This window comes from Nothobranchius furzeri, chromosome 12 (genome assembly GCF_043380555.1).
Source record: "Nothobranchius furzeri strain GRZ-AD chromosome 12, NfurGRZ-RIMD1, whole genome shotgun sequence".
NCBI classification, from domain to species: domain Eukaryota; kingdom Metazoa; phylum Chordata; class Actinopteri; order Cyprinodontiformes; family Nothobranchiidae; genus Nothobranchius; species Nothobranchius furzeri.
This window is the reverse complement of record NC_091752.1, coordinates 54,946,678-54,969,526: the sequence shown is the minus strand read 5'-3', so window position 1 is coordinate 54,969,526 and position 22,849 is coordinate 54,946,678. Positions and strand designations below refer to the sequence as shown.

The 22,849-nt window shown below is 43.6% G+C and overlaps 1 long non-coding RNA gene across 1 annotated transcript; it reads right to left on the bottom strand.

Annotated features, from left to right (window-relative positions):
- Positions 1–18,662: 18,662 nt before the first annotated feature.
- On the bottom strand, positions 18,663–20,755 carry LOC129153478 (uncharacterized). The gene is made up of 3 exons (XR_008559483.2): positions 20,651–20,755; positions 19,636–19,738; positions 18,663–19,188 (listed from the first exon to the last, which is right to left on the bottom strand). It is a non-coding gene; the product is annotated as an uncharacterized lncRNA (long non-coding RNA).
- Positions 20,756–22,849: the final 2,094 nt, after the last annotated feature.

Here is a 22,849-nt window from a genome sequence, read left to right as displayed (position 1 = left end):
ACACAGCGTAAAACGACCTCCCTCCTCTTTGTATGTGTTCATTTCAGGTTTAAGGGTTAGGGAATTTAAGAATAACCCAACAGTTATATTTTGCCTGTAAGTCCATTATTACAGTGGAAGCGACATGTTTCTTCACTATCCCCCCTTTACAGGGGTGTAACACCAACAAATAGAATAAAGTTCTAGCAGCTATTAACTAGAACAAACTTGTTTCTGCTGATTTCTGAGGTAAATTTTAAATTTGCTTAAAATGTGTAGAAACTGTCTCATGCTGATTTTGTTTCCAAATAAATTGACCCAGTGACACCATTGTGTATTTTTAATGACCAAAAATGACAATTACTTATCAGATGACTAAATATTTTATAATTGCAAAGCTTAAGACTCATTAAATCATCTTAGTGTGTGGGATGGATCCCAGTTGTCAGCAGGTGAGAGGTCGGGTCAGCGCCGTCAGCAGTTAACACATTTTTAATAACTTTTTGTTGATTTATTATCGTGTCGAAACGCTGTCTCAAATTAGCTTTGCTGCAGCTCCGAATCCAGATGTCTCTGGAACCTGAATAGAGTTAACTCTGGCTAAACGGATTTAAAATGGCCAACAAGAGGTTTATCTTTGTGAATTAAAACCATCTTCAGGAAGATCTCAGATTATGACAGAAATCAACTGTAGACTGCTGATTTTTGACATTTGAAGCTACATCCACTCACCTGGGGGAAAAATGTAGGTTGGTGTAAAGAATTTCTCAGTATCACCAAACAAAGTTACTCACAGTAGTTTGAAACACGGAGCAGTTGTGGGAATACTCACTCCCATACTCACTTTTTGTATGGCTGCTGAACTTTTGAGGGAAATACTCGGCTCTTTAACTGCTTGATGTTTTCTACCGTGTCTCCAGATTTCATTGTTTTTCTAGCAATGAGCAGAATTTGCTCACTAAAAAGTTTCATAACGAAAAAGCTGTTTAGCGGAGCAGAGAACGAGGGTGACGAAAGGAAACAGTAACACTGCCAAACCTGAAACTCAGTTCCACAGAGCTGCAGACTCCTCACTATAGAAATGCAGATTTCTAAACATGTATTAGTGCTCATCTCAGAGAAAATTCATAACTAAGAACAAACGTTCCTTTCACTTTTACTGAAAAATTAAAAAGTCAAATTTAAAAACCACAACTATAGTAAATAAAGAATGTAGTTTTTAAAAGATGATTTTATTTAATAAGTGGACCAGGCTATACAAACCCACCTGGTCCTATATTTAGAAAGGTAATTGACTCCTGGACCTCATAATTGGTTGTAACACCACTGGCTGTAAAAATGCTATCAAGCATTAGCGATAGCTGCTAATGAGTTTCTCACATCACAGTGGAGGAATTTCGTCCCACTCTTCTTCACAGAATGCTTAATTGAAGAGTTTTCCAGCATGACCAACCTGCACCAGGTCAAAGGTCAGGCTTTTTTCTTAGGATTATATGCTAGACAGCAGAATTCATTGTTCCATCCGTTACAACAAGTAGTCCAGGTCCTGAAGCAGCAAAGCAGCCCTAGACCATCACACTACCACCACTGTGTCTGATGGTGTTTATCTGATATGCAGATAAGTGGGAGCAACCCATGCACACGTGCTGCTGCAATAATGAGCCGTCTCCCTCTCCATCTTTCTCATAGGTTTTTGTGACACTGTGCTTCAAATATACACAACAAATGTCTAAATTATGAAAAGCTACAATTTTACAAATAGAGAAAATGTTGATGGGTGATTAAAGGACAAAATCAGGACAGGTCTTTTAAATTAGATCTGCAGGTGGTGAAAGGAGGAGTGATGTAAACCTCTACATAGGGAATTTCACAATAAAGGCATGGTGTGATTAAAGCATAGATGGGTTTTTATAGTCATAGGGAAAGAAGCGGGTCTTTAGCTAAGTGTCTGAGCTGAAAGAAAACCAAAAAATTACAGATGATCGGCTGATTGGTGCTATAGAGGGTCAAGAGTACTGTGTGTCTCTACAGACACCTTTCTTTTTAACAGGATGAATTCTGCTTTATTTTTGTTTAGATGAAGAAAATTAGCATTCCTCCAGGCCATTCAAACAGTCTATTAACATTTTCAGGAGTCATTGTTTTTAACTGTTACGGGAAAATAAATCTGAATATCACTAGAGATGCTGTAGAAGTAAATATTTTATTTTTCTGAAGATGTACTCTAACGGCAGTATGTACGATGAGAACAGCTGAGGGCCCAGAGCAGTACCCTGAGGAACTCCAAATGTCAGTTAAGCCAGGGCAGAAGAACACTGATCTATCTGAACAGAGAAGCCTGTTCAAAGTTTTATATTGTTAGCTATAACTGCAAGAAAATACTAAAAGTAGCAAATGCTTTTTTTTGATATTTCAGTCTTTGTGATGAAGTAAGTCTAATATGATATGAAGGTTTTTGGTTTTATTTTGTTTACAAATGGTGAAACATTCCTTGCAAATTAAACTTGCTGACTGAAAGCATATTTTTAAAGTGGAATATAGGAATTATTCTCTTTTTTGTATTGGAAGTAAATCCAGCCACTCAAATAGTGTATGATCTATAGTTCAAACAACAAGAAGCTTTTATTTATGATGTGTTAAACCTTCATCTACTAATTGATTTTCTGTGGGCCCTTGTTGCTTTTCAGGGGATGGAGCCTACCTTCAGAAATGGAGTACCCTGGACAGGTCACTAGGCCATCAAAATCCCATTTGACTAATTTTATTGGCTAAAATTAAATTAAAGTTATGTTTGTTTATTCTCCTGACATTTCGTGTTGGTAAGATCAAGCTCATAATTAACAGAAACTAACAGAAAACAGTTCTATACCTCACAATCTATTTCCGTAGCAGTGCTGTTTGACTCAGGAGCACCTCTTCTCTTACATCGTCTTACAACAGACAGCAGAGGCAGATGGGAGGATTTAAGGAACTAGGAGATCCCCACAGAGACCTTCAGTGTGAGCAGAAGAACACAGAGGAAGACGAATATATTTTCTCTAATTAAATCAAATGATGTCTTATAGCGTGATCTGTATAGCTATCATTCACAGACCGCAGGCCTAATGAGCTATTATCCCCGCACATTGTCCATCACCAAGAGACCACTGCAGCTTTTATTTGTTTGCTCCAGTTTGTGTTCCTCTACAGTGGTGAGAGAACCTGTTTTCACATCCCAGTCCCAAGAGTAAGAGTCGCTTTGAGCAGAAAATGGAACCAACAAGTAAACCTAACTTTTAAAAAATTGTGTGGAAATGAAAGGAAACATCAAGTAATTAGGCTCCGTCAGCTACTTTGGCTTTAGACACAGAAAGGGAATGGCTAATCAGCTGGTTGAGTGGCCAGGAAAAAGGCAAGATCTCCAGGCATTGCTCCTTGAGTTCATTAATAACAACCTGGCACTTCTCTATCTAGATCCTCACATGAGAAGCAGAAGCAGAAGGCCTTGAAGATGGATTTTTGTAATTTTATTTCCCCAGAGCTGGCCTGGTTAGTGCATCACAGGAGGACAGGAATATGATCTGATGGAGCTTAGACGTAGTTTTATGCAGTTTGTAGAGAAATACTCTGACCTTTGAATCAAAGTCTTTGAAAATCTACAATTTCTGAAAAGCCAACAAGTTTTGGAACTGAAACAGTGTTGGTACGTTTCACATTTAAGTGTATTTTTAAGGATGATGTTATCCAAACAATTGGAAGCATTAAAAATAAATATCTCTGAAGATGGCAAGTTAACAGCTAGGCAAAGAAAACAAGTGATGAGCAATAAAAAATATATTTCTCAAAGTGCTGTTCATTTATTCATTCACTCTTTGATGGAGCTGTCTCACAAGACGCACGCATGGAATTAAAGACAAGTCAACATTCTTATAGAATACCACTGACAAAAATTGTCATGCAAAGAGTTTTTAAAGAAAGCATTGGCCATGCCTGTACTAGCTGTTAGCTTGTCAATCCTGACATACATAAACTCCATTTTTCCAAATTGAAGTTGTTGAAAGTGCAATCTACAGCAAATAAGAAATTAATTGTTCTTGAACTTGCATCTGAACATAAGTATAGAGCTTTTTCCCCCACATTCTTGTAGTTATAACACTTTACGTTTCAGCTTTGTGAAAATGCAGACGACATGCTTCTCTGAATTGTTTTATTCTTCATTTATCCTGGTTTAGATTTAAAAATCAGCTAAATAAAAACTTAAAGTGGAGCTGCAGCAGGAAATCATTAAGTGTTTCATGCTGAATGAAATGAGTTTCTGATTTATGTACACATCTATGCTTCGTTTGCATAATATAGAGGACATCACCAGGGGCTCCTTAACAGAAGCTAACATGTAACAAATGCATTCATTTACTCCATAAAAAGATGTAAAACAATGTGTTTAACAATAGCTTTGTTGTTTAGACTATTTGTATTTGCAGATTTTTATGGCACAAACAAGATTAGGCTTCTTCTTGAATAAAGAAAAGCTCCATCCCGTTCATTTCCAGGATCACGCTCTGGAAGTTTTCTATTCAGTCTGCTCGAGCATGCAATCGCAGCAGGAGGGCTCAAATATTGACACACTCGTCAGTGCTGCTTGACAAACATTTTATTTTCACTCTGTATGAAACAAAAACTGTTACTAGTTCACTCTCCATGTTGCTGCTAATCAAATAAATCTGTTTTTGAGGTCACACAACTGCAGCAGTGCATTAAGATGCTGGCCCACTCTGAAGCAGGATTCAGCGCGCTTATGTTTTATCAAACTGCTAAAGTGATCACCGTGCCCTCGGTAATTTCTTCTCCTCTTCGCATAACAACCCTCGACAGACTTCTCCCACACACTGCAGCTCGCTGACCTAACACTCGTGCTGATTTCACAAAACACCTCTTCATTACTGTAGATGACATCCAGCTTCAAGGAGAAATAAAGCATAAACATGTTGAAGACATGCACAACCTCAGGCTACATTGAAACTTCTCTGACAGTTTCAAGCTAACTTTATATTCAGTTTATAATAAATACTCTAATAAAACAGGGATCTGTCTATTTGATGTTGAGATTGTCCACATTAACTACACAAGTTAAAGCCCCTGTTTGAGGATGTAAAATTCAGCCAGTAGAGAACATAGCTTTAGAGGACAGGATTTAGAGTCTTACTTCCTGGTTTTTGGACATCTCTTCTCTGATTGGCTAACAGCAACACAACTCTATCACTGACTGTTTGTGCTGCAACGTTGATGTTTAATCTCCACAAATAATACAAGCCTGGAGGAGTTCTGCTGTGTGGTAGAGTTGCTAATGCTAATGGTTAGCTTCTGTTAGTTGAGACATTCTCTGCTGTTTCCTGGACATTAAACCAACAACAGCCTTTCCCATTGAGAGTCATGATGGGTGAGTCCATGAAGTGACAGTGTGACGTAGATCTGTCAGACTTTTTAAATCCTAGATTTTACCCGTCTATTTTCTATCAGAAGCTAGTGCAGGAGATAGACGTAGGAGATAATTTCATGTTCAGCCTGCATGAAAAAAATCATAATTGGCTAAATTAACTGACCGGTATTGGAATGTTTACTGCGTGAAGTGCCTTGAGACGACTCTTGTCGTGATTTGGCACTTTATGAATAAACTTGAAGTGAATTGAATTGGAGTTCAAGCCTTTTATTAATATAGATCAAATGTGTCCATCATTAAAATATAAAACAAAACCAAATCTCGTTGTTTCCCCCCAGTGACTCTGGACGAAGCGTCCAATGAGGCATCTGTCATGTTGGGATCGAGTCTTTTGACCCACGACATGCAGAATCATGAAGAGACAAGGTGAGTAAAAATAATATATCTTTATTTGAGTTGGACGAGGCTGGGGAGACGTTGGAGGAGGGCGGTTCTGGCAGCGTTCTGAGACAGAGAACAAGAATGAGTAATGTAAAGCAGACGGGGAAAGTGTGATAGAATGGAGGCTTACGGATTCCAGTAAGGTAGTGGAGCGCTGAGAGGGGGGCATGTCAGGTCTGAGAGGTAGCTGTTGGAGGAGGCTGGGAGCTGAGCACCAGTTCCAGGAGCGGGCAGGTGAGCGCAGGAGAGCAGACGGCCAAAGGGAGAAGCGGTTTGGCGGGTGGACAGGAGATCCGGAGGCGCCTTGTTGTAACAGGTGAGAGTGCAGGTTGAAGAGCTGGTAACAGGCAGATGATGAGAGTACCTGGGCGGGAGAACGGAGGAAACGGGACAGGTGATGATGAGGCTTTAACAGGCAGAACAGGATGCAAACAACTAGAAACAGGTCTAGAGCTGGTGTAGGCTACCCAATGCGAGTAATCATCCGGCACTGGTGAGTTGTCACACCGCTCCTTAAATCCCCTGCGAGCTGATGAGGGAACTCGCAGCAGCTGCTCTCCGGGCATGCCCACCTGCAAACAGGAAAACTCATGGAGAGGTTAGCTACACCCATTGTGACAGTACCCCCCCCCCCCCCCCCCCCTCAAAGGCCGCCACCCGGCGGCCAAGCAGAGGAGGAGGAGGAAGAGGAGGAAGCCCGCACTGCATCAAAGTCCCGGATGAGGGACGGGTCGTCGATCCAAGATGCTGAGATCCATTGCCGATGTTCCGGACCATAACCCACCCAATCGACCAAGAACTGGCGGCCCCAACCACGGGGTCTGGCCTCAAGGAGGTGCTGGACAAGATAACCAAGATGAACAGGAGAAGGAGCAGGGGCTGGAGAAGGACACAATGGACTCGATGAGACGGGCTTAAAGAGGGAGACGTGAAAAACAGGGTGGACCTTCAGGGAGGAGGGTAGCGAGAGACGGACCGACCAAGGGTTGATGACTTTGCTGATGGACTAGGGACCAATAAACCGGGGAGTGAGCTTCTTGCTAGTGTCCTTCAACTTAACGTCTCTGGTGGACAGCCAGACCTGTTGCCCACAAGTGTAAGGAGGAGCAGGACGACGGTGGCAGTCTGCCAACCATCGGTTGCGATCAGCTGTTTGCTGGAGGGCCGCATGGGTCTGGGTCCACGTCCTTTTTGCTCTGCAAATAAACTGGGGTATAGTGACAGCGGGAGGAAGATCTGAAGGGAAAAGTGGGGGTTGATAGCCCAGAGACGATTCGAAAGGTGACTGACCTGTAGCTGAGGACGTGTGGGTGTTGTGGGCGTACTCAATCCAGGGGAGTTGGGTGCTCCAGCTGGAAGGACTGGAGGAGCACACACTGCGGCGCATGGCTTCGAGCTCCTGGTTAAGCCCCTCACATTGGCCATTAGTTTGGGGGTGGTAGCCAGAGCTCAGAGAAACCGTGGCTCCCAGGGAGGCAGCAAACTCTTTCCAGACTCTCGAGAGGAACTGGGGGCCTCGGTCAGACAAGATCTCGTCCGGGATGCCGTGAAGTCGGAAGACATGCTTGATCAGAAGTTCAGCGGTCACTGAGGAGGAAGGCAGAGACTTTAGTGGGATGAAATGACAAGCCTTAGAGAATCTGTCAATGATGGTAAGTATGACTGAGAATGCTTTAGAGGGGGGTAGACCGGTGACAAAAACGAGGGCGATGTGAGACCAGGGACGAGAGGGAATGGAAAGGGGACGGAGTAGTCCGGTGGGAGGCTGGTTCTCTGATTTATTACGGGCACAGACCTGACAAGCCTTGACGTACTCCTTAATGTCCTGGAACATGGATGGCCACCAGAAGGACCGGCGGATCAGGGCGAGGGTGTGGGCCACTCCCGGGTGGACAGAGAATCGAGATGTGTGGGCCCAGTGGATTACAGCACCTTGGACCTGCTGGGGCACATAGAGCTTGTGGGGCGGTCCCTTACCTGGGCCAGGGTCCGTTCCTTGGGCATCAAGGACCTTCTGTGTGATCTCCCAGGTGACTGCCCCGAGCACACAGAATTAGGGAAGGATAGTTGCAGGTTCTTGATCCTTGTTGGATGCATATTTTCGGGACAGGGCGTCGGGTTTGACGTTCTTTGTGCCTGGTCGAAAGGAGATGACAAAATTGAACCGCGTGAAGAACAGAGACCAGCGGGATTGCCTGGGGTTTAGTCTTTTAGCCTCCTTGAGATAGGCAAGGTTCTTATGGTCAGTCCAGATCACTATGGGGTGCTCAGCTCCCTCCAGCCAATGGCGCCACTACTCAAGAGCCAACTTCATCGCTAGAAGTTCCCGGTCCCCCACATCATAGTTTTGCTCCGCCAGGGTCAGTTTTCTAGAGAAAAAGGCACAGGGATGGAGTTGGTTATCAGAGAGGGAGATTTGGGAGAGAACGGCACCCACACCCGAATCAGAAGCGTCCACTTCAAGGGTAAACTGGCGAGCAGGGTCAGGGCGAGAGAGGAAGGGGGCTTGAGTGAAGCGGTCCTTCAACTCAAGAAAGGTGTTGTTTGCGGCCTCGGACCAGACGAAGGGGTGTTTAGTGGAGGTCAACTGGGTGAGGGGTGAGGCCACTTCACTGTAGCCGCAAATAAAATGTCTGTAGAAATTGGCGAAGCCAAGGAACCGCTGCAACTGCTTGCGAGTAGCAGGGGTCGGCCATTCTCAAACTGCTTCCACCTTCTCGGGATCCATTCGTAAGTGCCCACTCTCCAGAATGAAACCCAGGAACTTGACTGAAGGGGCATGGAACTCGCACTTTTCCGCTTTGACAAAAAGGCGGTTTTCAAGGAGGCGTTGCAGGACTGCTCGGACATGTTGGTAGTGCTCAGATGGGGTGTTGGAGAAGATCAATATGTCATCCAAGTATATGGTAACAAATTTATCTATGTAGTCACTTAGAATGGAGTTTACCAGGGATTGAAAGCCGGCGGGCGCGTTGGTAAGGCCAAAGGGCATGACGAGATACTTGAAATGACCCAGGGGAGTCTTGAAGGCCGTCTTCCACTCATCTCCCTCCCGGATCCTGACGAGGTGGTAGGCATTTCGTAGGTCCAGTTTAGTGAAAATGGTTGCATTCTGGACTGGGTCAAAAGTTGAAGAGAGCAGGGGTAATGGATATTTGTTTTTTTTACCATAATTTGGTTGAGCCCTCTGTAATCAATGCAGGGGCACAGGGATCAATCCTTCTTAGACACAAAGAAGAAGCCTGCTCCAAGTGGAGAAGTGGATGGGTGAATAATGCCTGCAGCCAAGGACTCAGAGATATAGGTGGCCATGCACTCTCGTTCAGGCTTGGACAGGTTATACAGTCTGCTGGAAGGTAGAGTGGCTCCTTGGAGGAGGTCGATGCAGCAGTCGTACGGTCGATGAGGTGGTAGTGAGGCTGCTTGGTCCTTACAGAAAACAGCTTGCAGGTTGTGGTATTCAGGGGGTATTAGAGACAGGTCAGGAGGAGTGGGGGGTACGGGTGCCAGAGCCTGGGAGGACACGTTAGCAGATAAGAGACAGTGAGAGAGGCAAAACGGACTCCAAGAAATTATCTGGCTGGTCCTCCAATCAATGTTAGGGTTGTGTGTAGTGAGCCAGTCATGTCCCAGGACAATAGGTGACTGGGGTGAGGGAAACAAAAAATGACAATATTTCATGGTGGTTACCCAAAACCTGCAGCTTGATGGGTACTGTTTGGTGAGTAATAGTGGTTAAGGAGCTGCCGTCCAGCGATGAGAATCTGATGGGGTTGGACAGGGGCATCGTGGGGATTTTAAGTTGGTCCACGATGTTCAGGTCAAGCAGGTTCCTCTCGCACCCGGAGTCCACTAGGGCTTTAGCGGGAACACTCTGCTGGTTAAAAGGGATGGAACAGGTTAACAGGCACTGAGATGTTTTAGAATCAAGGTTTCCACCCACCAATTCTCCCGGTCGTATTGGTGGGCTCTTCCTTTTGGACGAACGGGGCAGTTGATCAGGAAATGTCCGGACAGACCACAATAAAGACACAGCCGAGAGGTGATCCAACGCTGCTTCTCCTCTGGAGTCAGCCCGGCCCGGCCTATCTGCATGGGCTCCTCCTGGTTGATTGGGGCTGAGGCTGGGCTGACAGGTGGCTGTGAGGGGATCGTCCGGGTGGGCTGAGGTGGCTGGAAACACTGCTGGGAACGTGGTAGTCGAGTCTTAAACATTTTCTCTATCCTTAGGTCCTCCAGGTTCTCCGGTTCAGGACAGTAGGCGAGCTGGTCCTGAATTCTCTCACTGAGAGCCTGGGTGAATGCCCCCTTCAATGAGTCGGCATCCATACTGGAAGTAGTGGCCAAAGTCCTGAAATCTATGGCAAAATTCTGAACTGTTTGTTTACCCTGTTTAAGGTTCCAGATGTCCTCGATATTTCTGCTGGGGTCTCTGTGTGGTCAAAAGTTAATTTAAATTCTGACAGAAAATCGCGCAGTGTACCTTTAATGAAAGACTGGTCTCTGCCTCTGGCCTCCACCCATTGAAATGCACGGCCCTGGAGCAGACCAATTATGTAGGAAATTTTAATCTGATCAGTGCAAAACGCTTCAGGGTAGGATTCAAAATTTAACGTGCACTGAAACAGAAAACCCCGTACATGCTCAGGCTCACCGCTGTAGGTGACAGATGGGGAGGATTCTGGGACCCGGAAGTGCAGACGAGGTGGTGGAAGTGTTCGAACGGGGGTATCTTTGGCAGCCGATGAAGGCGCGGGAGCGAAGGGAGGAGTGATCTTTTCGTGGAGTTGCCGGAGAAGGCTCTCCAGTTGGAACAAATGCTGATTGGTGTTTGCTTGCTGATCATGGAGGGACTGAATGGAGCTCTCGTGTTGGGCCAGGGTTGTGGCGAGATCCGGCGGATGTGATTCAGCGAGTGGGTCAGAGTTATGGCCGGATGATTCTGTCATATTGGGATCGAGTCTTTTGACCCACGACATGCAGAATCATGAAGAGACAAGGTGAGTAAAAATAATATATCTTTATTTGAGTTGGACGAGGCTGGGGAGACGTCGGAGGAGGGCTGTTCTGGCAGAATAAGTAATGTAAAGCAGACGGGGAAGGTGTGATAGAATGGAGGCTTGCGGATTCCAGTAAGGTAGTGGAGCGCTGAGAGGGGGGTGTGTCAGGTCTGAGAGGTAGCTGTTGGAGGAGGCTGGGAGCTGAGCACCAGTTCCAGGAGCGGGCAGGTGAGCGCAGGAGAGCAGACGGCCAAAGGGAGAAGCGGTGTGGCGGGAGGACAGGAGATCCGGAGGCGCCTTGTTGTAACAGGTGAGAGTGCAGGTTGACGAGCTGGTAACAGGCAGATGATGAGAGTACCTGAGTGGGAGAACGGAGGAAATGGGACAGATGATGACGAGGCTTTAACAGGCAGAACAGGATGCAAACAACTAGAAACAGGTCTAGAGCTGGTGTAGGCTACCCAGTGCGAGTAATCATCCGGCACTGGTGAGTTGTCACACCGCTCCTTAAATCACCTGCGAGCTGATGAGGGAATTCGCAGCAGCTGCTCTCCGGGCGCGCCCACCTGCAAACAGGAAAACTCATGGAGAGGTTAGCTACACCTATTGTGACAGCATGCCCAGCGGCGACCGAAGATGTGGCTGCAGGGTCGACCTGTCTCACCAGTGCGCCTCGGGAGCATGGCGCACCTGGAAGTGGTCGGGTTCTAACTGACGCTGTCCTGCAGGCATGGAGGGACATGATTAGTGTGGTGAACGAAGTGCGAGAAGAACTGCCCAGAATGTGTGATGTCCTGACTGTAATTTCAGGAACACTCAAAGAATTGGCAAGAAAATAAAAAATGAAAATCATGCCTTTTGTGTTGATTCTATAAATGGCAGGGTAGGGAGAGGCGAGGGCCCGAGTGGGATCCGATCCCCAGACTCCCAAGTGAGAGTCATGGGTGCTAACCAGTCATCCAAAGGGACATCCCCAGCCCCATCCCCAGCCCCTGATCAGTATTTCTTGACTTAACAAGTTATATATATATATATATATATATATATATATATATATATATATATATATATATATAGTCATGTTCTGCGGGTGGAGGTGGCAGACCATGTGTGGTGGTGGGTTCCGGAGGCAGATGAGCAGGCAGACGGATGTAAAAAATAAAAAGCTGTTTATTGAAGGACGGGAGCACAGGACGAACAAACATGGACAACGACAATGAACCGACAAAGACAGCAACACGGAGGGAGGTATAAATACACAAGGGAATCAGGAACACATGGGCAGAGTAATCAGGGACAGGTGAGAACAATCAGGCTAATCAGGGCAGGAGAGACACAGTCAGGGGGGCTGGAGCGGATCATGACAGTACCCCCCCTCAAGGGGCGGATACCAGACGCCCACAAGCCACAAAACACAGGAGACACAGGCACGAACGAAGACCAGACTTGGCCACACATGACAAGGGAACACGGAAGACGAGACCAGGGAACAACGAACACAGTCCAGGGCCGCGGAGCAGGGGCCTCTAGGAGTAGTCGTTACTCCGTCTTACAACCAGACGTGTCCACGAACTTAGACCAGGGAAACGGGACTCGAACACCTGGGCACGTACACTTGACGTGGGCACAGGGACTCGAACACGTGGGCACGTACACTTGACGTGGGCACAGGGACTCGAACACGTGGGCACGTACACTTGACGTGGGCACAATGACTTGACTGGACACAATGACTTGACTTGACTGGACACAATGACTTGACTTGACTGGACACAATGACTTGACTTGACTGGACACAATGACTTGACTTGACTGGACACAATGACTTGACACGAACACTTGACTCCAGGAAAACAGAGACGAACTGCAGCAGCAGGCATGGGACCCAGCAGGAACTGCAGCAGCAGGCACAGGCCCCAGCAGGAACTGCTGCGTGGAGAACCTGCAGGCACAGAACCTGCAGGCGTGGACCAGGAAGTGGTTGAGTAGCAGAAGCGACGCGTGGAAGCCCAGCTCGGCGGCAGGTACTTGACATCCCAATCAGAGCAGGTGCACATCCGATCTGCTGGGTCCATCAGCGGAGGCTCGGGTGAAGGGAAGCCGGAGAAGAGCGGGGAGACCAGCCCTACCACACCGGAGAATAATGGCGTGCATAGGGGGTGTAATTCCCTTGAGGCTCCAGGATCCGCAGCTTCAGGAGACGAACGGGACGGGGGCAAAAACAGCTGGAGGAGAATGACCCTGGCCACCCCGAAGATAAATAGGACGCGCCAGGATCTCCCAGAGGAACTTCGACCACCCCGAGAACAGGTAGGATGCGCCGAACACAAACTCCAGGCCAGAAATCTCCCACAACTGAAAGGGACAAAAAAGAAAAAATAATCCTCCAGGAACAGGTGTGTTAGCTCACCACAGGTCCAGGTTTGGTCGGTTCATTCTGTCATGTTCTGCGGGTGGAGATGGCAGACCATGTGTGGTGGTGGGTTCCGGAGGCAGATGAGCAGGCAGACGGATGTAAAAAATAAAAAGCTGTTTATTGAAGGACGGGAGCACAGGACGAACAAACATGGACAACGACAATGAACCGACAAAGACAGCAACACGGAGGGAGGTATAAATACACAAGGGAATCAGGAACACATGGGCAGAGTAATCAGGGACAGGTGAGAACAATCAGGCTAATCAGGGCAGGAGAGACACAGTCAGGGGGGCTGGAGCGGATCATGATATATATATATATATATATATATATATATATATATATATCCACCAGTCTTTAAAATGTGCCATTGGGTAAAACAATTAGGATTTCTGCTTTAAAGAGCCTCACAAATGTTTCAAGACATCATCAAAATCGAGAGAGCTGTTTGCAACCATTTGTCAGCAGTAATTGGTTCAGATAGACTTTAAATCTACATCTGAAGTCTATTTTTGATTTTGACTTTAGTTGAGAGTAAAATGGGTAATTAAAAATGTAGTTCAAAAAGAAAACACAAATTATAAAATGCATACACCTAATTACCATTTTTAATAATCCTTTTTTATTTTATGTCTCATTTTCACATTGTCATGTTGTTTCTGTGCAATCTAAGTTTACATGGCAGTGGTGCAAAAGAGGAACCGTGATCGAGCGGGCGCCAATGAGATGATGGAAATTATGCTTTTGGTCTACATTTGTGTTTACTAACAGATGTATAACTGGCCCATGTGTGATTTTTTTGGCCAGGGGACTGTCATGTGTCTGCATACCCCCCAGAAAGTAGGTAGATGCACCCCTGAAAGATGGTGCAAGATTACTCGTTTCACGAACTAAGGCGTTGCTGTAGCTGAGCACCTTAATTGTGTGATTTCTTGTTTAGTTGTAATCTTCTTGAACTTATTTTTCCAACTTTGAGTTTTCACTTTTCCTTTAACATTATAATCCATGTTTAAAATTCTATTATAGAGCCTTTGCTACCAAACCTTCATGCCTCTGACGGCACAGAAATAGTAACTGATCTTTTCAGGTTCTGAATGTTTTCTTCTTTAGGATTTTTTGCACCCAGCCATCTTTGTTCTTTAAAGGAGAACCTACCCTGTTGCCATCCGGAGAAGGCTTGATAAGTCTCCCTCAAAGTGTGATACAGGCGCAAAAAAACAGAAAAACAACGTTGAGTTTTTATGCTTTTGTACGAAGCCAACTTTGGATTTCCAACACTGCTGTGAGCCTTCCTCTAGACATAGTTTGAGCCTGACAAAGTGAAAGAGAAGGTTTGATGGCTGATGGATGTGTGTTTTTGGGTCTACAGTATGTGCACGTGTGTGTGTGTGTGTGTGTGTGTGTGTGTGTGTGTGTGTGTGTGTGTGTGTGTGTGTGTGTGTGTGTGTGTGTGTGTGTGTGTGTGTGTGTGTGTGTGTGTGTGTGTGTGTGTGTGTGAGAGAGAGAGAGAGAGAGAGAGAGAGAGATCTGTACTGTGTTTCCCCTGAACCCTCCTGACAAGTTGGAGCTGGATGTCAGCCTGCAGCCCAACGACGAGCTGTAGACAGAACTTCACCACCTCTGACTCGGTCTCAATTAAAATCACCCAACAGAACCACACTCTGGATGTTTTTAAGAGGAAAGTAAAATTCCTTTGATACGAAGTAGATAGCTTTCCAAAATGTCTTTGTGTTGTGATCAATTTAAGCCTTGGAAAGTCACCCACTTGAAAAGCTATGGGCTGAAATACAAAATCATCAACACTAGAGGACGAGGACAAATGACAAGGTGTTCTGCCTTACAGACATTTTAATTTATTGTGTAAAAGAAAGTTTTATTTACATGCTATTTTTACATAGAAAACACCTGTAGAACAGGAAGTGCTGTGTACACTTTTATTTTGACATGGAAAACACCCGTAGAACAGGAAGTGCTGTGTACCTGAGTGACTGTGACACACGATGATGCAGAGAGATGAGTTGAGAGAGAAAGACGGTCTAAAAAAATGGCAAACCTTTGCTTAACTCTTGAAGAAACAACTCCTGTATGTTTAGCTCCCTGTCTCGTTGAAACTACGTCTCAGCAAGGACAGTAATGTTAAAAGTTCAAGACATCATTCCTAAATCTTATTTTTATTGAATATCAGGCTGAAGGCTGCACTCTAGGGAAATAAAATCGAATTAGCTTTAGGTGTTAGTGTTTGCACCCTGTGTGGATTCAACAACAAAAAAAGATTATGGGCAGATGAGTCTGGAGCTGTGATGCTGAGCGGATGAAGACAAAGAAAAACTGGGTCAGAGAACAAAAGAAAGAGGTGCTGATGTTTTCTGATGGTGTAGCTGATGTGCTCTGAGGGGTTTAAGACCCTAAAGAACCTGGTGATCCTTTAATATATCTACATTAAAATCCTCTTTAGGAAACAATCACCAGCTTCCAAAGCTGTAAATAATGTGTCACACAAGGCCAGAGAGCAGTTCTGTTCCTGTCACATATTATTTTCCATGCTGTGAATCTTTTTTGTTATCGCAAAATAACGAGCTCTCACCATTTCCCAGCAAGTGCCCTATATTTCTGTCTTGTGCCTGAAGCCTCATAAAGCTGAGACCAAAAAAAAATAAATAAAAAACAAAGAAATCACCAAACCAGTCTGGTAAACTTCTAATGGTTTTAATCTCCACTGCTCCTGTTTATGCATTTATTCCTTATCTGGTAATATACTTTATAATGAAAAATAATAAGGCAAAGGAGAGATTAAAAGTTAACAAATGAAAAAAGGAGAAGAAATGCGCTGAAGCCAGATATGAAAAGTTCAGGTATAATAAGTTTTAGGCTTTGTTCAGCACACTGCTGAGATTTTTGAATAATTTATTTGCAGTTTAAATAGCTCCTTGCTTCAGGTGAGTGAGTTTGGGCGAAACAAACTGCGAGGCGAGCTCATCGGGCTCAGACAGAGAGGCAGCTGGGATTTTGCCTAATTGCTTGAATGAACTCAAATCAGATTAATTCACTTTTGTCTTTCCTACAACGTTTCTCTTATGCCATTTTCTTCCGTAAAGAAACATTTTGGACATCTGAAGCTTGTTTCTGAGTAAATTTTGCAAATCATTACTATATGACCCAGCATACGTTTGTGTAATAGATTTTACTTAAAAGTTTCAAAATATTGAAAGTCCCTAAAAATATCAAATTGTGTTCAAAGTTTTATAAGTATGTCAAACACCTGCAAGGACCCTGATAAACATGATTTGCAGAAACTTTGATCTATCTGTGGTCAGTGTCCGCTAACTGCTATTTCCAAAAACTGACACATTTCAGGAAGTGTTGCACAAGTATTAACACTTAAATTATAATTTTTACATGAAAACACACATAGGCGTCCAAAGTGTCCATTTCCCTAAACATTACTTCCTTTATGCCTTCCTCATTGAAGTAGCATGAAGTAAGAATGACACCCTGTGGTCAAATTTGGGTACTGTAGTCCATGTTTGAAAACAAACAAGTACACTCTCCGTGACCCCAGGTGCTTCTCAATGTCAAGGCACCTGGCCTTGCAAGGCGATGTCTTGTGAGGCCAGTCACCTTGCTTATGAGGACACTATCCTTCCTTGGTCAAAGAAAACAGTTAAATGAACAGACTTGCATCAGATTTGCATCATGCCTTCTGCGGTGGTCACGTAATGTCACATGACATGGGAAGTAACGTTATATTTTTACGTATAAATTTCAATATAAACATTTATTGAGCTTTTTACTTTTAAATTGTGTATATAGTGGTTAAATTAAATATGTAAGTGAGTTTACTACCTGCTAGCTACCAAAGCTGCAACTACTAAGAAGTTAACCATCCATTGATAACAGCTTTGGATATAAAATTCGGGGCAGCAGTAGCTCAACAGGTTGAGCGGGTTGTCCAGTAATCGGAAGGTTGCAGGTTCAATCCCGGCTCCGGACAGAGAATTCTGCTGTTGTGTCCTTGGGCAAGACACTTAACCCCCCTTGCCTGCTGGTGGTGGTCGGAGGGACCGGTGGCGCCTGTGCTCGGCAGCCTCGCCTCTGTCAGTGCGCCCCAGGGCAGCTGTGGCTACATCATCACCATCAGTGTGTGAATGAGTGTGTGAATGGATGAATGATACACTGTAGTTTGGAGTCAAACGCTTTGGAGTCCTTACTCTGAGAGGCGCTATACAAGTGCGGGTCATTTATCAATTCAATTCAAGTTTATTTGTACAGCGCCAAATCTCGACAAGAGTCGTCTCATGGCACTTCACATAATACACAATCCAATACAGGTCACTTCATTAAGCCAATCAAAAAAAAGTTTCCTATATAAGGAACCCAGCACATTGCATCGAGTCACTGACTAGTGTCAGTTACTTTACAGCAATCTTCATACTAAGCAAGCATGCAGCGACAGTGGAGAGGAAAACTCACTTTTAACAGGAAGAAACCTCCAGAGTATCCTGGCTCAGTATAAGCAGCTATCCGCCATGACTCACTGGGGATCAAGAAGACAGAGCAGACATACGCACACACACACACACACACACACACACACACACACACACACACACACACACACACACACACACACACACACACACACACACACACACACACACACATAATATTCTATTTGGTGAGAGATAAACTTTATTGTATTTGTCCTAGTGAATCCATAATTAAACAGGTAAACACATTCAATGTCAAGGAAAGTGTTATTATCAGGAGAGGGAGAATGATTAAATGGTTAGCAACTGTGTTCAAGATGATGGCCCCCTCCATGAGTTTACCACAGCTCAGCAGAACATCATTGTAGCTTCTTCTGGGGAGAAAAACACTTACAGAAAAAAAGTTAACAGCTGAAATTGCAGGAAATAATACAGTTAAAGAGCAGATTGTAGAAGAAAGTAGTAGTGTGTGGAAAGTGATCAGTGTATCCTCCAGCAGTCTAAGCCTATAGCAGCATAACTACAGATAACTCTGGATAACCTAGCCTTTTAGATGGAGGCATGTTGGAGGCAGGGCAAGGGAGAGTCATCTTTATCGACTGTACAATCCACCTCCCTGTACTCCCCCACTTGTCCAGATCTGGGTTAACGTCAGATTTTAACCATAAGCCCTATCAAATAAAAATGTTTTAAGCCTATTCTTAAAAGTAGACAAGGTGTCTGCCTCACGGACTAAAGCTGGGAGCTGGTTCCACCAGAGAGGAGCCTGATAACTAAAAGATCGGCCTCCTATCCTATTTTTAGATATTCTGGGAACCAGGGCTGTGCAGAGACCTTTGAAGGGGCGGGTGCTCAAATTTAAAAAGGGGCACACAGAATAATATTTTCAAACACCATGACATAACCGCAGTATACCCGGCTGAATAACAAATCATATTTATTAGAAATTCAAAATGGAAGCGAATCATTATATACATCCTTACCACATAAGGACAATGTAAAGCAAAAGTAACTTGTTTTGGTAAATGGTCTGTATTTGTATAATGCCTTCTTAGGGTTCTACAACCCCCCAAGGCACATTACAACACAATCAGTCATTCACACACACACATTAACACACTGATGGTGATGAGCTATGATGTAGCCATAGCTGCTCTGGAGCACACTGACAGAGGCGAGGCTGCCGTGCACAGGCGCCACCAGTCCCTCCGACCACCACCAGCAGGCAAAGCAGGTTAAGTGTCTTGCCCAAGGACACAACAGCATCAATCTCTGATTAAAGTCAGGATCAAACCTGCAACCTTCCGATTACCGGACAACCTGCTCCACCTCCTGATCTATTGCTGTCCTATTTTACCTGATGATGGGGTACAGTGTAGCTGTTGCAGGGTTGCTCTTCTTGCTGCTGATGATGATGCTGGAGGGCAAGGCTGTGTTGATCTCAGACTGCAGGTAGTATAACGAGCAGAGGAGAAATGTTAGTCAATTACAAAATTAATGTAAGATAAATTAAAAAATGGCAAAAATTGGTGAAAACTCTTAGAACTGTCAGACAGAAATATCTGAGACAAAACCTGTGGTAGAAAATGGAAATCTAAACATTAGTGGATAATAGAGGAGTTTATGTCCGAGATAAGAATGTGACAGAAATATAAACAGAAAGAGTTGTGTGTGTCTTCAATCTCCTCATGTGATCTATCACTCTCCACCTGCTGTCCATCTGAGAACAAGGCAAAATTAGCTATTGTATGAATGAATTATGTAGTTATTCACATTTAACAGGTCTTGCACCTAATCCTTGATCAAGTAGCTAATAAAAAACATTTTCTGGCATCAAAACATTGCAGTTGTGTATATTATTGTTTCTACACTTGTTGCTGTGAGGCAACTTACCTGTACTCTTTTTTTATCCAGCTGGTGAGGGACCCACTGCCTTTAGCTGCCTCATGTAGCTCTTTCTGTCGCTGCTTCCGCCTCCTCTCCTTACGAGGCATGTCTGTACAATGATATATCATAATTAATTTACAAATATTTTTTCATGCATATAAAACTCATGCATACACATACTGGGACATTTCATTCCTTTTCCAGAAAACTAACTGTATATAATTTGGCCACAAATTTGCTTCATGACGCTGATCCAGAATATTTGCATACTATTTTAATCATAGTGCTTTAGTAATTATAATAAAAATAAAGAATAAAACAATATGTTTATGCTTTCTTCAGTTTTACTATCTACTTTGTGCAAAACAGAGAACTGTACAGATAAAATAATTTTGCTGTGAAAACAGTAGTTTTTTTTAAATGTACATCTTTAAAACATAATGTTTTTTAATACAATGCATTCAAAAAGAGAACAAATATAAAGTCCAACATTTTGAGAATATGCATAGTATTAGTGAACCCACCAGAAGGGCTGAGAAACCTTAAAATCTAAAACAAAACTATGTTCCCTAAAACGCTGGACAGAATTTACAGACAAGGACTGAATATTTAGTAACACAAAACTTGTGACGGATGTTACCTTTAGTATTTTTCTTATTTCCTTTCACAAAAGGTAGCTAAATTTAAAATTTGTTCAAGTTTTATTAGTCTGCGAACCAGGAAGTGATTTTGTAAACAAGCAGGGCTGTGTGAGACCCCAGTCACGTGACACGCAGCAGCAATAGGAATGCAACTTTGCGGTACCTAGTTAACAACAACATTTTATTGGCAAATTCCCAATATTTAAGATTGAAAAAATATTTTCGTACAAGTACTTATGTACAGAATGTTTTTGGTTAATCCTAAAGCTACTGAGGTTCAGAATCGGTACCCAGCCACACACACACCTAGTGCCACAAAACAACTTAATATTGTACAAAATAATCTAATAACTTTGTATAGTAGTTTGCATCCTACTTACCGGTGTTATTCCGTTTCTCCCAATCAATATGTATGTCCTAAAAGCTCTGCACCGCTCGCTCAGCCATGAAGAAAACGTGAGTGCTTGCTGCTTGTTGTGACCGGCTGTGCGCTCTGGCCGGCGTGAGGAAGAGACGGAATGGTCACGTGACGGTATGGTCACGTGACTCACGCCAGCTATATAACATTATTAAACAGAAATTTTATTAATTATTATTTTTGTTATTCTTGAGGGGGCACAAACAGAAAATTCTTTAAAAAAATAAATAAAAAATAAAAAATATATATATATAAAAAAATCATTAAACCTCAAAAAGGGCACTTTGGGCAGATGGGACAAAAGGGGCAGGGTCTCAAGCACCCTCCGCCCCCCCCTCTGCACATGCCTGCTGGGAACCCCCAGTAAACCTGCAGTCTGAGAGCGAAGTGCTCAGTTAGGAACATATGGAACAATCAGGTCACAGATGTATGATGGAGATTGATTGTTAAGAGCTTTATATGTGAGAAGGAGGATCTTAAAATCTATTCTGAATTTAACAGGTAGCCAATGTAGGGAAGCTAAGACAGGAGAGATATGATCTCTCTTTTTAATTCTCATCAGAACTCTAGTTGCAGCATTTTGGACAAGCTGAAGACTTTTAACTACATTCTGTGGACTTCCTGAGAGTAATGAATTACAGTAATCCAGTCTTAATGTAATAAATGCATGAACTAGTTTTTCAGCATCACTCCTGGAAAGTATGCTTCTAATCTTAGTAATATTCCGAAGGTGGAAAAAGTTAATCCTACAAACCTGTTTAACCTGGGATTTGAATGATATGTCCTGGTCAAAGATAACACCAAGGTTCCTTACTTTGCTCGGAGACTAATTTAATGCCATTCAGGTCAGGTGATTGACTAAGCAATTTCCTTTTCTGAATTTCTGGTCCAAAGATGAGAATTTCAATCTTGTCTTGATTTAAAAGCAAAAAGTTTAGAGTCATCCAATTTTTTCTGTCTTCAAGACAAGCCTGTAATCTACCCAACCGATTAGGTTCATCAGGGTTAATGAATAGATATACTGAGTATTGTCAGCATAACAGTGGAAGTTTATCCCATGCTGTCTAATGATTTTACCAATTGGGAGCATATATATAGTAAAAAGAATTGGTCCAAGCACTGAACCCTGTGATATTCCACAAGTAACCCTGGAGTATGAAGAAGATTTCTCATGTACATTTACAAAATGAAATCTATCAGACAGGTAGGATTTAAACCAGCCTAACGCTGTTCCTTTGATCCCTACAACAAGTCTTTCTAAAAGAACATTGTGAGGCCAAGAGAATATCATTTGTAACTTTCACTAATGCAGTTTCAGAGCTGTGATACTCTAAAACCAGACTGAAATTCCTCAAACAGATCATTAGTGTTTAAATGCTTGGATGGCCACTATTTTCTCCTGGACTTTGGATAAAAATGGAAGGTTAGATATTGGTCTATAATTCATTGGGTCATCTGGATCCAGAGAAGGCTTCTTAAGTAAAGGTTTGATTACAGCAACCTTAAAATCCTGTGGTACGTATCCAGGGCTTAATTTGAGCCGGATCTTGCCGGAACAAGACCCGGGAGCTATCTTATTTTGAAAGGACCATTCTGGCAACAGTCTGCTAGGATCCAGCAACTCACGCGACAAACTGGAGGCCCTCAACACAGCCAGGGGGAGCCCAAAACGATCCTGGTCCTACTTATATTATATGATCTACGTGGACTCTCTGGTGATTATTTAGAGCTGAGAAGCGCTGAGGTCTTATTGTGCGCTCCAGACAGATGTGTCCTGAGCACGGTTACAGTAACATTCTCAAAGTGTCGCCACCTCAAAACAAATTTAACATGTGGTCGTTTATGTCGGCTAATATCCATCAATGCTTTCTGTCTTTTATTTGTGCATCACCTGTTTTGTCCTTCGGTGAATTCACCATACCGGTGCGGGCAGCGCTCACTCCGCTATTTTTGGGGTTGGTAGATCTTTTTGAGCTGCAGTTCAAAGGTAACTCATAAGGTGAAAAAATATGAAGGCAGGTAACAATTTTTCTTTAGGATTGAGAGGAGATGCAGGAAGGTAAAAAACAGACAGGAGAGAAAAATAGTCACATAAAAAACAAGCTCCTTTTTGTACCTGGTGGTTGCAAGAAACAGACACCATTGAAGGTAATTAGAAGTA